Source organism: Mastomys coucha, unplaced genomic scaffold, assembly GCF_008632895.1.
Source record: "Mastomys coucha isolate ucsf_1 unplaced genomic scaffold, UCSF_Mcou_1 pScaffold22, whole genome shotgun sequence".
NCBI lineage: Eukaryota > Metazoa > Chordata > Mammalia > Rodentia > Muridae > Mastomys > Mastomys coucha.
In genome coordinates this window covers 20,787,032-20,803,432 of record NW_022196905.1, presented here as the reverse complement: position 1 = coordinate 20,803,432, position 16,401 = coordinate 20,787,032, and the positions used below count along the sequence as shown (strand labels likewise).

General features: G+C 35.5%; 1 protein-coding gene across 1 annotated transcript in view; it reads left to right on the top strand.

The window, feature by feature from the left end:
* Positions 1-16,401, top strand: part of Abca13 (ATP binding cassette subfamily A member 13) — a 437,491-nt gene that overhangs the window by 354,992 nt on the left and 66,098 nt on the right. The window lies entirely within an intron of this gene.

Below are 16,401 nucleotides of genomic sequence, written 5' to 3'. Positions count from 1 at the left end.
TATTATTTATATATATTATATATATAACTATATAATATATATATTATATTATATATATATATATATAATATATATATATAGCATTAAGGAGACTATGAAATCAAATAACAGCACAGTCCACAGATGACACCTGTCTTCTGTGGGTATAAATTAATTCATTCAACAAAAATGAGAATTGTCATACAGAGAATGTAATGTACCAGAAAATCCACCACAGAGAATGTATGGAAACTATGGCAATAGGACACACTTGAAAATGGCATATCTTCTAAGACTGAAAGTGATGCTTATTGAATTTAAAAGAAAAATCACAATGAGTGGTTAAAAATATGTGCTACTTATGGAAAAATATGAAACTGTTGTTCTTTGAAAAGGAAGGAAAGAGAAGGTCCAAGCTGGGTGTGATGTTTCCCACCTGGAATCCTAGCATTCCTGAGGCTATGCCAAGAGGATTCATTACCTTGAGGTCAAAGCCAGCCGGGGCCAACCTCAAAAATAAACAAATGAATAAGGGGAAAAGAAGAATGAGGTCCAACATGAGTCTAATTAGCTTTCAGGCTGAGAATGGAGGAGACAGGGAGAGAGAGACACAACATCCGATGAAATAAAGGCTGGAAGATTTCTGGTATTAATAAAACAGACGACTCCTTAGATCAAGGGAACATACTCCTCTTGCATAAAAATAAAATGACTTCATAATGGGCATTATGTGGTGCAATCAAAATCTCCAAGATGAAGACAAACTTTAAAAAATGCAAAAGAAAAGGCAGATTCCAGTAAAGGCAAACAAAACTGATTCAGTCTTCAAAATAGTAGCTGCTGGAGGCTTCTGGTATTGAAAATTACATTAAAATAAATTAAAGAGAGAAACTTATTTTCTCAGTAACCTCAGAGACAATTCCAGAGCTTTGGGCCAGCACATAGGCACACAGAATGCTTCTGTTACTGCCTGGGGAGGGATCCATGTGACAGAGTCATCTTTGGAGCACAGGACAACCCCTGACCTGACAGAGTGTAATCACAAAACAGCACAGAAAATGTTGTGGATAAAAGCACACTGGTGTTTCAGTAGCCGTAACGATCAAGGCTGAGGATTGTAGCTTACGTTTGTTTCTTATCCAGGCTTTGTTTTCCAAATCGTGTACTACACTCATATGTACTGGATTATGAGGTGATTAAGTAATAAATGGTTCCAAATTTCTTCTGAAACGTGAGACTTTTGCTTGATACTTTAGCCCAGCCTTTCTGAAGATCACTACCTTTTAACACATGTAACTGGGGCAGCTATTTCGCTCGGGCTGTGGCTTCCTCCTTTTGTAAATGACCACGATTACAGAATTCATGTGAGCAATAACTATTAACTACTATAGCATCATCAAAATGCTCAGTGTTATGGGCATAGCACTTTAGAATTTATATACAAATGGCTCTGCTTCCTATAAACATGTATAGTACCAAAATAAAAGTACATGGAGCTCACATATTGCTTACAAAACCTAATCCTCCTTTTGACTTGCAGATGAGATTAGAGTAGCTGTAGAATAAGCTCTCCAAATAGGAGCTGCTTGCCAATTGTGGTTTTTCTTTCACTTTAAAGTAGATAAAAGTCCAACGATGCTGATATGGAGTTAGGAAAAGAATGAAGGAAAATCCTATCTAATTTTAAGTGATTATCCTTGTAGTCCTCAGTTCTGAGGCCAAACTTCCACATATCTATGCGTTCATGTGAGGGTGTGTCTGTACACTATCTGTATACACAGTATTTGCACACATTTTCACAAATGACCTCTAATATAATCCTGGTGATATACTGCATTCATTTTTCCCAGCTTCTCAACTGACCCTATGTCAGGCTTTGAGCACTTCTGAGCTGTCTTCATGTTACTACTAGTCTATTTTCTTCTAGGTTGTTAGGCCAGAATGTTCTCAGTCATGAGTCAGTCGCATCATCATATTCTCATGTAAATTGTCCTTTCCTAGAACTAAGTACTGTCTCATTGAAATTTTCTCATTCTTTGAAAAGAAAAACAAAATGGTACCTGTTCTGTTCTAAGGAAAATTTGATCAAGAATGTAAACCAGCACTAGGCTCCTATATTTAGCCGGCAGCACTGACTGCAGCAGGCACAATAAAGATCACAAGTGTACATTAATTATCCACCATGACAGGTTCTTAGTGGGACCATGTTCTTAGTGGGTTCACTCCGAACAGACACTCGTTGAAGTAAACTCAGCTTTTGAGTGCAATGCTCAGTTCTTTGGATATATTTGCTTTGTATCTATAGTTCATTGCCGTACATGAGTGTTCTTTCTATCCAAAGAACAATCTTTAAGACTGTTGATATTCCTATTTTCAATTTTGAATGAACAAACTTATTAAGTATGTAGCAAACAAAACTAAAAGAATGAATAGCAAGAAGTTGGTAACCTCATTTTATCAGGTATTTCTAACACCCTCCATGTTGATGATTGAGGAAGCCCAGAGGCATTAGCTGCCTGGAACCCTTAATGAAAATTCAAGGTGAGTCTGTTTTCTCCTCAGAGGACCTTCCAAACGAAGAGCCAGGACCAACCTAGCCAGAGCAAGCAAAACACCATCATAGAGAATGCTTGCAAAATCAGATTCAGGGAGAAAAGGGGTCTTGCTTCAACATTTATGCTCAAGTTCCTGATTGAGAGAGATCTGGGGAGAGTGTCTTCTCTACCCCTTCATCCACAGACTCAGGCCTCTTGTTCCTATGCAGGCAGAGGAGTCTCTGTTGGAATTGATTTACCTTCTATTGTTCTCCAAGGAGAAATGCTTTTAATTCCCATAGGCTGTGTCATAGTATCGGGGTAGCAACCTGCTCCAAGGTAAGGACTCTACATGGACACTGGAGATAATATGATTGAGTCTGAAAACAGACAGTTCTTGTTCTCAGAGTCTGCTCAAAGCAAATGCAGACAGAACGTGGCAACTTACCAGTAAAATTTATATTATGCAGTGGTTTTTGTCATCCAAGACACAATGTATACTTTTAAGACAAATAGGGTTAATACAAGTGTGTGCATGTTTGTGTGTGTGTGTGTGTGTGTGTATTTGTGTGTGTGTATGTATGTTTGATTTATAATGGTAAGTATTGTACATGTGATTTTTGGAGGAAAACATTGTGTATGTAACTTTTAACATTTTGTGTGTATAATATTCTAGAGGCATATCATTAGGATATGCCACATAAGTTGTTACTTTTCACTAGGATATTGTTTTATACCAATAAGTATCTCCGTATATTCCTATGGGGTGTGTCAGCATAATTAAATCATCTTGAGAAACCATCTTGGGACTATTACAGAGTGGTATGAAGAAAATTCTGTTAAGTCTCCTGGAAGAGAACTGTCCTTAAGTATTTTGTTAATTAGGAGATAATACTTAGTAAAAAGGGATATGGGAAGAAATCACTTACTTCTCAGACTTTAAATACAAAATTCAAGCTGAGGTCCTGGCTTATTATAGATCTCTATTCTGCTATTAAATGAGAATCTTCCAATATGGAACTATGCTTCCTTTAATGAACAAAAGAAGCCTCTGAGGGTGGGAATTGAACGTGAAACACAAAATTGAGGTGCCTTGTTTTTTGTCTTTGCATTTTTCAATGGCACAGCTGTCTGAAAAGTTTGAATATTAATTACATCTTATGGAGTTCAAGTAATGACTTCTAATCTGCAAACGTGAGTTAGCATGTTATATAAGCTGGAAACTTCATGGAAAATACTCTTGGTGGGAACTTCAGATGTTCCTGCCCTTAGAAATCTAGGGCATATCCAACAGAGCATGGCATTTCTGAATTCCTTTAGTATTGTCCTCATGCTCCTTCCTCTTATAGGGCTCTACTAGTTCATTGTTGCTAAGCATAGCTGGTTCTACGAACACAGAGAAAGTTAATTCCTAAGTTTGTCCTAGGACTGAAAACTTACCATATCTCTGCCAATATATCATGGTGTTTTGATTTTAATTATTGAGTTTGTTATACTGTGAATTCTCTAGGAGTGTGTGTGTGTGTGTGTGTGTGTGTGTAAGTATGTATTTATGTGTATGTTGAGGGTGTGTATTGTCTTTTTGTATTCAGAAGGTAATTTCCATGATATTACAGGATACCAATACCTGTAGGCACTCAGGTTATTTTCTGTCAATCCTCCCCACCTAAGTACATATGACATATACTTAGGTCTCTGGTACCCAAATGGCTGACTCCATGTACTTGTATATGGAAGAACTTACTATATTAGTTTATCAGTGAGTGACTTGTCTTTTTTGTTTCACAAGGGAAGAATCTGTGGCACAGAGTAGTAGCAAGCTGTGACTTAAGTCACATAGTTTGAAATTGGTGGGGCAACTAAATTTTTCTCAGTGTCAACTATATTTCTCCCTATTCCTTTTCAACATTTATGGTAATAGTAATATTAAAGGGTCCAGTGTGGTTGAGCTGATGATTATCTTTAGTGATGCTATTAAGATCATGGCTGCTTTCCTGAACACCTAATGACCAAATAGCCCTATTTTACCTAAGAGTCATTCCTTTATGTACTGATTCTAATGAGTTTTGAACCCCTCATGTGTAATGTTCATATGCACTGGTGATGTGATTTGGATGTTAAAAGTGAGATAAAATTACTTTCCTCAGAGACTGATGCAAATGTATACCACAACCAAAACATTTGGAGTACACTAGATAATCTATGCCTGAAACATAATGAGCACTTGGCAAATTTTTGCCATTGTGTACACTGATACTTGGATCTTGAAATATGGAAAGTATGAGATTAGCACCTGGTAGATTCTGTGAGAGCCTGTCCTACCAGGGATCTTTCTCTGTCCATCCCTCAAACTCTCAGCTAGAGAGTTTTAGATGGACTAAAGTAACCCTTTCTGTAGCATGGATGCCAAATCACAGTCTTAAGTTTTTCATGGAAAATTCAGCTTGTTGTGCAGGTTTCTAAGTTCCAGAGTATTTGTAGTGCCTCTAGTGTCCCTTTCACTTTCAAACAAAAAATTTGTTGAAAGTCTGTGTGTGCATCCCTATGCTCACACCCTTTTTATTTTTACAATAGATGAAAACACTAGCAATTCAGAGCACCTATATGTCATCTATCTGTGTTGTCCTAGGGCTGTTTTCCTCAGGTGTGGCATGACCATTAGCCATCATAAAGGAGCATTACTATGATGGCCTATGGTAATTATATTGAGATTCTTAACATTCCTTTGTAGAAGAGTAGGGGAGCCATCAACACCTCTTCTGAGATCATAGCTATTGTTTCCTTGTACCTCTCAGCTGCAGGTGATAAGGAGCATCTTATATAAAGAGATGGAAGGCTGATTGGGCTACTACTGCTCTGTTGAGGAGCTTCATGAGCTCCACTGGCGCTGGAAGGGTGGAGCTTTTCTAATTCCTTTCAGTTTCCCATGTTCCTACAAGTAACTTCCCTTCTGGCTCATATCAGATGACAAATTTATTGGTTCACCAAGCTGGGCTCAGAGGAAATTCATTCTTTGGTCTATCGTTCTTGCTTGGGTGATCAGACATGCAACATTGCCCATCACCCATGTGACAATGTAGAATTTATCTGTATTGTATGTCTCACCCTACTTTCAGTGTTTATTAACATCCTGGGAAGCCACCTATACTTCCACAGAGAAGACAGATTATAACACTTCTTTGTCTTCTCTTGTATCATCTTCTCCTCTCCTGTATCCACATTTTTCCAGTCTCATTTCATTAACATGCTTGAACTTGCATCCTGTAGAAATTAGTATCTATTGGCAATGTGAGAAATAAGTGTAGCCATGTTCTGTCCCTAGGCTGTGTTCAGAAACACTGTATCCTGAAAGATGACAAAAACAAACGACAAAACAAAACAAAGTAAAACAAGACACATTAGACTTTTCAAAGACCCACCAATGCTAATAAATGCACATGTTTGCTACTTAACACCAAATGGGAACAATTATACTAAGGAAGATCTAATCCAGAGTCTCTCTTTTTATGATGGAGGTTCAATGACATCAGTGACGTTTTCATTTTCAGTCATTCAAATGTTTATAATTCTTAGCTTGTGTGTTTTATTATAACTGTAGGCTTATGCTTAGAAAAGCCTCCTTTTGCCTCAACAGTGGAATTTACTGCAGGTTAGAGTTCAGATACTCTATTGGTTTTTGTTTGACTAAATCTTTATTAAGTCTGTACTATATAAGGAGCAAAAGAATACCTATATTTCAACCATCTAAAACAGATATACTTAAAGTACAATAACATTGATGAGATAGTCAATTTTTGCTGATATGAAATAGCTTCTTTACTAGAGAATAAGTTACTATGTTTATGCACCCTCATATAAATTTATATGATTTTGGTTTTGAATTTATTTGAATTTCTCTGGCTATATGCCTATATTTTTATTAAAGGATATGTTTTATAATATTTTTACATCAAGGCAAAGTTCTTTGCCATTAGTTGTTTTTTCCTGTTGAGAAATATATAAAGAATGCTCTAATTACCAGGTTGTGTACAAATTTAAGCTTTATCACTTAGGAGAACGGTCTGACTTTCTACTAACAGCAGCTGCTTTCTACAGACTTCATTCAATTGATGTATCCTACCCATTGCTTATTCTGGGCACCTCTTTTTATTTATATGATTTATACTGCAATGACTGTTTTCTCCCATTACAATTTAAATTGGTTATAAAGCAAAACTAATATTTATTTTTAATTTTGGTGAACTACTTTATGAAATTCTTTTAATTTACCTTGTTTTTTTCTTAGTGTAATATCTCTACTTTTGAGTTTCATATACTTAATTTATTTTATTGAGTACTTCCGGGATTATGCTTAACACTATAATTTAAATAAATATGTTTTACGAAGTTTTCTCTTTTTCAGAAAAATAAAAAATAAAAAGAGATTACTGGCATTGAACTGAGGGTCTCATGCATGCAAGACAAATACTTCATAACTAAGCCACATTCCAGCCTTATGGTTTTTTTTTTTTATTAATCTGAGAATTACTAGTGATCTTTTCAGTTTTCAATTCTTAAAAATATTGTTCATCTTATTTCCTTCAAATAACTAAGAGTCTATGATCATCTGTTTCTACTTAATACTTGATCATTGAAAAGTGAAAGCAAACTCTAGGCACGGGGCCAAGGCTCACTGACCTGCTTCTCTGGAGGATGGACCATCATATTGATAAACTTGAGTAGGCAATATTTAGTGTTATGAATTTAAAAATAAAGCCTTGCATTACTATGGTAATCCAGGTTGATCATGTGATGTTCCTTTGAACTTCACAAAAGTTTGACTCTCAAGATATTGCACTGAAACATTTTTTGATTTCTAAAACCTGAGTATGAAGCACCTCTGTCCTTGTTGTCACTGTCTTAACAACATGTCCTTAGGTTTAGATTTATTTATTATCACTTATTTCACCTACTCAAATTATCCTGCCACTTTTTTGTTGTTGTTATTTTTTTTTTTTATTTTATGAGTATTTTAGAGATAGTTAATGGTGTCATTCTTAGTGTAGATCTAGTTTGGGATAAAAATCTGACTATGTCAGATGTGGCAGCCTATGTCCAGTTTTTCTTCCTAGGTATATAGGTAGAGGAGAATAGGGACATGAAGCCCAGGCACAAATGGAGGAGACAGAGAAGGAGGACAGATAACACCATCTCAATTGGGCTCTAGAACTTTATGTGCAGAGTCTCAGAGAGTAAGATGAGGTGTGGACAGAGGTGAGAAGCTAGAGGCAGGGTTTGTAAGGCACTCAGTGTTAACTGATGACCAAGAATGCGAAAAGGAGACCACAGGAGACATTTTTGACTTTTAAACTTTATTTTATATTTAGTCTTGATTTCCCTGTAGTACTTTTCTTTTAAAAAGAGAAATACATCTTTGTCCTTTTTATCTTTTTGTTCTTTTTAGGCAGAAATGTAAAGTATGTGTCTACATTCTGAGACAGACAGACATAAAGTTATGACATTTTTATAAGATTTATTTTCCAAAAACATAGGAGATAGTTGGCAAATTTATTTAGCATGAAAAGAAAATATCTAGTATCATCTTTAGTAATGACATGAAAATATTGTAGTTTTTCAAAGGTGATGAAATTGTTTCATAATTTGCAATTATTTTACTTACAGAGCTATGCTTCCTGTGACATTCCACTAAATAACAAACTACATTTACTATGATGCTCCCATAAATTAGGTCATCTTGCAGCATCCTAATAATTTTAGTTTGATATCTATATACTTTGAGCTTATAGAACAATAGCAACTTGAATTTAAATTCTCTTAATTTGACTTTTTTTCCAAGTAAAAATGATTGGGATCTCTGCAAAGCTTTTGGAATGTTGAAAAATATTCTAAAGTCGAGACATTTTCATATTCCTCTAGTATATAAACAAAAGATGAAGTCATTGCACAACAGCTTATGTTCAACTTGCCTTTTAAATAGTCTTTCTGAGGTTTTGGCACAGAATGGGCTGTATGCTTGTATTTTAATCTTCAGATTCTCCCAAGATCCTGTGGAAAGTTTGGTTTCTAACTTGTTACTTCTGGGACGTGGTTAAATACAAAAATGAATAAATAAGCTTTCATGGCAATATCTATTATATAATTAACAATACATACATAATAATCTGACTCTGGATTATGTATATTTGGAAATAATATGTCTGTGACATATATTTCAGTAAACTTCTGCATCTATAGTGACATTCATGTTTATTATCCAGAAAGCTGTTAAATGTGATGATAACTTGGGGTTCTGAGATCCTGGAACTAAGGTCATGCTTTCTGAATAGTCTACATGTGTCATTAGTGATGCTATCTTGATTCACAAAAACATACCATGAAATTCTAGTAACAGAATATCAGGTGATAAGCATATCCACATTTTTTTCTTTGAAGATAAGTTTATGAGATATTAACTTCGTCTTCCTTTGAAAAGGATATTAAATCGAACTTCGGTTTGAATAAGAAAATATCCTTCGTATCTTATGTTTTCAAGGGCTTGGTTTCTAGTTAGTGTTATTTTTTTGGGAGGTTACAGAGCCTTTCAAAAAGTAGAATCTTGTTGAAGGAAGCATGCCACACGGAGGGCTTTGAGGGTTCATAGCCTCACCCCACTTTCCATTTGTACTTTCTGCTTCCTGTGTGTGGTTAAAAATGTGATCTCTTACCTTCCTCATATCACCTGCCACCATGCGTTCTTTGCTACCATAACACTATCCATCTGAAACCATTAGCTAAAATAATCTTTTTCCTTCCATAATTTGGTTTTGACCATGTATTTTGTTACCAAAATAGAACAATAATAATGCACACAGGAAAATTTGCAACTGATATTCAAAGAGCATATGCATAATTTTTTTTAAAGATTTATTTATTTTATGTATATGAGTACACTGTGCCTGTCTTCAGACATACCAGAAGAGGGCATCTGATTTCATTACAGATGGTTGTGAGCCACTAAATGGTTGCTGGGAATTGAACTCAGGACCTCTGAAAGAGCAGTCAGTGCTCTTAACCACTGAGCCATCTCTCCAGCCCCACATATGCATAATTTAATGCGATATCTTGGTGCTCCAGATTTATAGTATTGTCTTGGTGGGCTAGAAGGAAAAACAGCCATATGAAAATGTTGTTGTTTATGACTATGTAATTTTAGAAGGGTATTTATTAGCTTGGTGAATTTTATTTTAGCTATGTATACAGGGGTTAAATGTAGAAAGACTTAAAGCTTAAATGCCCCCTGAAATAATGACTACACTCTCCTGTTGCATGTATATTCCTAACTTAATTACTCATCTAAAAGGCTTTAGAAAATTCCACCTGTCTTAGACAAGATTGCAGGTGGTGTATGTGTGAGTTGTAGCTTAAACATAGGATATGAATGCATCCCAGCCTTCAGTTATACATTCTTGATCTATATTTAATAGGCAAAGCATCACGAATGTACTATATTCTTAGATCTCTCTGATGCATGTTTTTTAACTCCAGTTACTTTGGGGCATTCATGAAGACACACATAAACGTTCCTATCAGGCCAGGTCCAGTCAACTGATAATAAAGTGTGTGGCAAATTTGGGGGTTAAACCTGCAAGTAAATGTGGGCAGTGGAGGCTAAGTAAGTGTTTGAGAAGCAAAGTACAAACACTGAAGTGCTGGAAAGCAAATCGTGCCAGGTCCACTGAACAGCCCTTTGCTCTCATTAACTAGTTGACAGTTTACAGACTACTGCTAATATAAAGAAAATTAAATACCCAGAGTGAGAAAGCTCTCTGCAAAGCCTTCTCAGAAGGTCCTTCTGAGCTTTGTATTTAATTTTTAGGGTTTTTGAACTGTTGTGCAATTAATTAAAGAGAAAAAAGGGAAGCTGAAATGCATCATGATAAAAGCCACTTGAAGTTCATTTTTATGTCAGATCCAACACTGAAAAATGTCTTGTCTTTCCAAGTAGTGCTGAAGCAGAAAGCGTGCAGAATGTTATGACCTTCTCTATTAGGCTGAGATAACCAAGTGCAAACGTGTGGAAACTATGAAATGGCTGGGGGCATTTTCTAATAGCAGAAGTATGATTGACAGTGATTCTGATTTAAGAAGTGTGTGGTTAGCATCCCTTGGAGTTAGATGAAGGGACTTAAATAAATAAGCTCACCTTCTCAGTCAGTAAAGATGATCTCTGGATGGGTCATTAACTTCTGCTTTGCTCAAGCCGCATTATCTTACCACATCCTTTTGTATGCAGATCTGCATAAGGCTATACTTGTAGTGTCTCCACATGGGCCAGGGTACTACACTATTGAAAAAGCAGTTCTGATTACCAAGACTAACTATAGCTGTTGTCCTCCCTAAATCATACTTTCCCTAAAATTCAGATAAGTAAAATTTTAAAGAGGTTCAGGTATTTATACTAATGAGGACCCAAAGAGATTGGTCAGCAGTTAAGACCTCTGTCTGCTCTTTCAGAGGGCATGCCTTCTTTACCCAATGCCAACATGGCAGCTCAAAATATCTATAACTCTAGTTCCAGGGAATCCAATATCCTTTTCTCGCCTCTGTGGACACTGAATGCATAGAGTTCACAGATATACATTTCTGCAAACTATTTGTATACCTAAAATAAAAATAAGTAATATATCAGAAATTAAACAAGTGAAATGCAGCTAGGAAAAGTGCATGACTTGACAAGTCATTAGTTTGACTTGAGGATAGTCTGCATCTTTGCTATATACCAAACTATTTTCAAATGTAGATATCATTTTAGAGTAACAGTTGCACATCTTGTGGCTTAGGGTATAGCTCAGTGGTTAAAAAAATGTATTTAGCATTTTGGAGGTCTCAGGTTTTATTTGAAGACTTTAAAAGCTAAAACAAGAAAAATATACAGCTGTTGTGCTATGAGAAAGCTTTATCCAATGAAGGGCTTCTACTAACTGCCAAGCAAATGTGCTAATCTTTACACAGCAGAAGAAGGAGCATGCCCTGCTCTGGGAATAGGGAAAACCTCTGTTTTATTTATTTGTGATTAGAAATAAGTCATCACTGCACTGGACGATGTTAACTGTGAAGATGGGAAGACTGTAGGCTCATTCTGTGGCTGGACTCCTGGAAAACCTGTTCTAAGCGATTTCCATGTTTTAGAGCTCAAAGATATCAAAATAGAGATAGTACATACTGTTCATGTTCAGGACAGAGGCAGAAAGTGTCTAGAATCAGTAACAATGAGAATACTGACCACATGTTCCCTACTACCCAGCTGGCCAGATAATTTAAGTGAAACCTCCTTGTTCACTGCCTAAGAGTGCCTTGCAGCTGAGAAGAGCCAGCTAACAGAAGAATATTACAGAACCTCCGAAAAACTTCTTTAACTCTAAAAATTGAGGCAGACATTTCACAAATTAACACATGAAGATTAGCAACATCCCTTAAGATATGAACTTTAAAATTAATCCATATAATTCCTTCCTACGATAATTATGTAAGTTGAAGAATCTTATGTATTTTGTTCACCACTGTTATGCCAATATGTCAGTGAAGTATTCTTGGCAGCTCTGACATTTTTCCCTTTAGATCAAATAAACTCTTGACTAATCATCATAGATTATTTTTGTTTGTAGGTTTTATTAAGATGAAATTGTACAGCATGTACAAATATTTTATGGGTAGATTCTTTTCCACAGTCCTACATTAATGAGTTGATTAGTACCCACATTATTTCATGTTGTGATGATTTTGTTTTCTTCATTAATATTGACAAGTGTTCAAATGAGCATCACTGGTACAGGCATGAAAAGTCATCTATGTAGTGCTGGTATGAATGAATACAAATACATCCACAGGATATTTGTATATTGTTCTTTTACTGATGCTGCTATGACTTATTTAGATAGAATTTACATACTTCAGAATTTATAATCACAAGTATAACAATTATAGTGCTTATATTCATAAAATTATGTGATTATTTTTAATATTTAATCTCAGAGCACTTTAATCACCTTCAAAATATACTGCACCCCTTAGATTTTCTTTTTGCCACTCCCTTCCCTTGCAATCAGCAACCACAAATGTAATTTTGCTTCCATAGATCTGTCTTTCAATATACATAGGATCATATAAACAGCAAAGTTCCTACAAATAGTGTTTTATAATAAACCTTTTTCATTTCTAGTTTGGATTTGGTCAAATGCTGCGTTTTGTCTATTTGGATGGTATATGATGTTTGTTTGCTGCTAATGCATTATGCAAGGGTTAATTTTAGTATATTAAACAAACTGTGTTTCTTGGGTTTATTGTAACTTCCTTACAGCTAATATATCCTATTAGATATTATATCTATTATATTATATATCTTTATTACACATATCTAACACATATTTGTATGTAGTACTGGATTTGATTTCCATTTTATTGTAGGTAAAAAATTTTAATTTTTATTAATTTTATTTATTCACTTTACATCACAATATCAGCCCCTCCCTCCCAGTACCCTGTCATGAGGATCCTTGGCCCCATTTCTCCCTCTCCTTCTCCTTTGAGATGGGAAAACCTCCTTCTAGGTATCACTCATCCTCTCCCCCTGCTATACACACATCAAGTTGCTGCAGAACTAGGTGCATCCTCTCTCACCAAGGCTCACTTAACAGAACAGGATCCACAGGCAAGCAAGCAACAAATTCAGGGACAACCCCTGCTACTGTTGTTAGGAGTCCCCGATTTCCTTACACACATGGTTTCTGACTTAAAGGGCTCTAAGCATAGTTTTTCATCTCTATGATGGTAGGCCAGAAATGTACATTAATTATAAACTGTACATTGCATTTTCATCTCTTCCAAGGCTAGTATTAAGCAGTAATAATATTTCTACTATGCTCAACAGCAGGCTAATTTGAGTACTAAGAATTTTTAAAGTAGACCAGTTGGAGCTATAATGTTCATCCATTCATTCATTCATTCAGTGATTAAAAAGTAGTAATTTTTTTTCCTTTTTGTCTTCAGCAGGATCTGGTTACAATAGCTTAGAACTTGATAAATAGCTCAGCATAGTTTTGAACTCATGGCTGTCTTGTCTTTACTTCTGAAGTTGTAGAATTGCATAAATATGTAAACACAGCTGGCAGTAAAACATTTTTTATTTATAATATTTTCATTTCATAACCTGATTTTTAGTTGATGAGCTTGTGTATTTTATAAGAATTTATACATCTGTAGTTTTAATAAATTGCAGATTTTTCTTTCCTTCTCATGTCTTTGGTTTCATTATCAGGATGTTATGATTCTTTTGAAATTAATTCAGAGTTGTACTTGTCTTTTCTTTGAAACAGTCCGGGAAAGGATTGATGTTAGTCTTCAAACATTTGCTACAACTCACTACTGAAATTATCTCATTCTGGGTTAAATTGTGAGCAATTTAAAAAGTACTTGTTCAACCTACTTCCTTGTGCATCTGGCAAAGTTTGTTCTCCCTCATTTGGACACATTCAGTGGCTAGTTTATTCTTAGGTACCTGCTCATCTCATGTGGATCAGCTCTCATTGATCATCATAACCTTCTCTGCTTTTATGTATTAACAGAAAATGTATGTTGCAATTTAAATCATGTGAATCTTTTTTTTGTTGTTGTTGTTCTTGGCTTGTTTAAAAGTTTGGAGTTATAGGTTTTTTTCTAAAATCTTAAGCTGTGACTTTGAAAGTTTTCATTATATTTTTTGTCTTTTCTATTTTTACCTACTTCTTTAATATTTTGTGTTTTGTTATTTTTCATGATCTAGGTTTACTTTTGCCCCATTTCTTTGATGTTTCAGATAAAGATGGTTAATAAGTTTTCACTGAGCCTTTTAGGTAAAAGGTAACATAATTCTCCCTAATATTCTTTGAGTTATAGTAAAATATTTAAGACTGCAAGGTGCTTATGAGACACTGCGTTTCTCAAATGTTGGGTTCAAGTGAACAGGCTCCTTGGACTTTCCACTTCACTCTTCCTTTTCACACTAATGAGCTTCAATTCCTTACATAAGTTCCAAAGCCAAGGTTTCATTGTTGCTGATGCCTTTACTACTGTTGTTTCCATTAGTATCTACTCATTCCACTTCAAAGAAGGTTTTACATTTGGTGGGATTTGGGTACCAGGCTGTTCATTCCTTCTTATTTTTACCTTCCCCAGGCAGGAGAGCCTCAGTAACAGATTCTCTTCCTTTTCTCTGGTGTATGGGCTCTTCCATCCCAGTCTTACTCTATAGGACCACATCTCCTTTTTATCTCTAAAGAATAATACAGCTATGAATATCCCCTTAGTCTGTCAGGAACCATTTTTTTTCACCTTGTCTTCATCTGTTACAAAGTCCCGAATTTAGTAAGAGGAAAGCTTACTTATCACAGTAGACTTTTCTTCTGTATGCCTGTCATTGCTAAACTTTACCTGGATATGCCCTACATTTGAGCCAGTTGTCCAATGTTTCATGGGCTAAGACTTTTCTGAATAGTTTTAGTTAAGGATTTGATTTCTTTTCAATGATAAAATTTTTAGAGTCATACACTCAAAAAAACAAAGCCCAAGTTGGCCTCAGCTCTGATAATGAATTTAAAATAACATGCTTTTTACTATAGAAAACACATACAAAACATAATAATGAGTATGTATATGTATATATAATATATGTTTGTGAATATATATAGATTCATAAACATATATACACAATAGATAGCATATACATATATAATATATATTATATATTTATGTATATGTACACATATACATATATATATGGTTTTCCAGAATTAGTAATGAAATATACAAAATATACAGATACTTGAAACTTGAATTTTCATTCAACATTTGCATTTTTGCATGGAAAAAACAAATATCTCACAGTGAGGCATGATGTAAAATGTATTTAGCATACTACATACTACAAATCCAAGAGGACATCCCTCTTTGACAGTCTCATTTTCTAGGCAAGAATGAGCAAAATGTAACGACAAGAATCATGAAAACAACTGTGTAACAACCATAGCATTATTGAACAGTAGAGTAAGAGAAAGGTCCTACTAGACACAGGTCAGGTGAAGATGACCTGCTTCAGACATGGGGTTTCATTGCTCTGTCTTCCAATGGTAGGAGGAAAAACTAAACTATGAGGTCCCACTCCCTGCTTCTAGCCATCCTTTATAAAGATAATAAAACAGCCAGAATTCTCCAGAGAAGATACAGTAGGAAAGGAAGGGGTAGGAAGGAAGAGGGGATAGAAGATGGAGGAGATGTACTCTGTTGGGAGAATTTGCTCAGGGGACTGTGAAGACTAAGAGTGCCGGTAGCATAGTTCAGTTCAAGTGCTCACACACAGATTTAGGGAAATGGCTGTTGTCACTCTCACTTGAAAACTCTGCAGTCTAAGGTTCTGAGTGTTCTCAGCACATTTAAGCCCAGGGATGGAAGGAAGAAAGTGCATCAGCTCAGGGGAGGAAGGAATGAGAGAGAAGAGGAGAGGGGAAGGGAAAAGAAAGGAAGAGGGAAGTAAAGAGGAAGGTAAAGAGGGAAGAAAGGAAGGAAGAGAAAGAGAGATGGGAGAGGCAGGAAAGGAGAGAGGGAGGGAGACAAAGGTGGATCTGCCTCCTTCTGCTTTTTGTTTTACCTATCCCAAAAGCAGGTGGGAGGGTACCCTCCTGCTCCAAGGGTGCCTCCTTGAGCCAGACTTTTCTGGAAATACTCTCACAGATGCACTCATTAGTAGCACTTTCCCAGTGTCTTGATATCTCATTTATGTATTTATTATTATTTTTATATATTTTCCCATTTTTTAACTTTTATTACATTATAATGAGAAAAGTTACATGATTTCAATTTATCTGAATTTGTTAACATT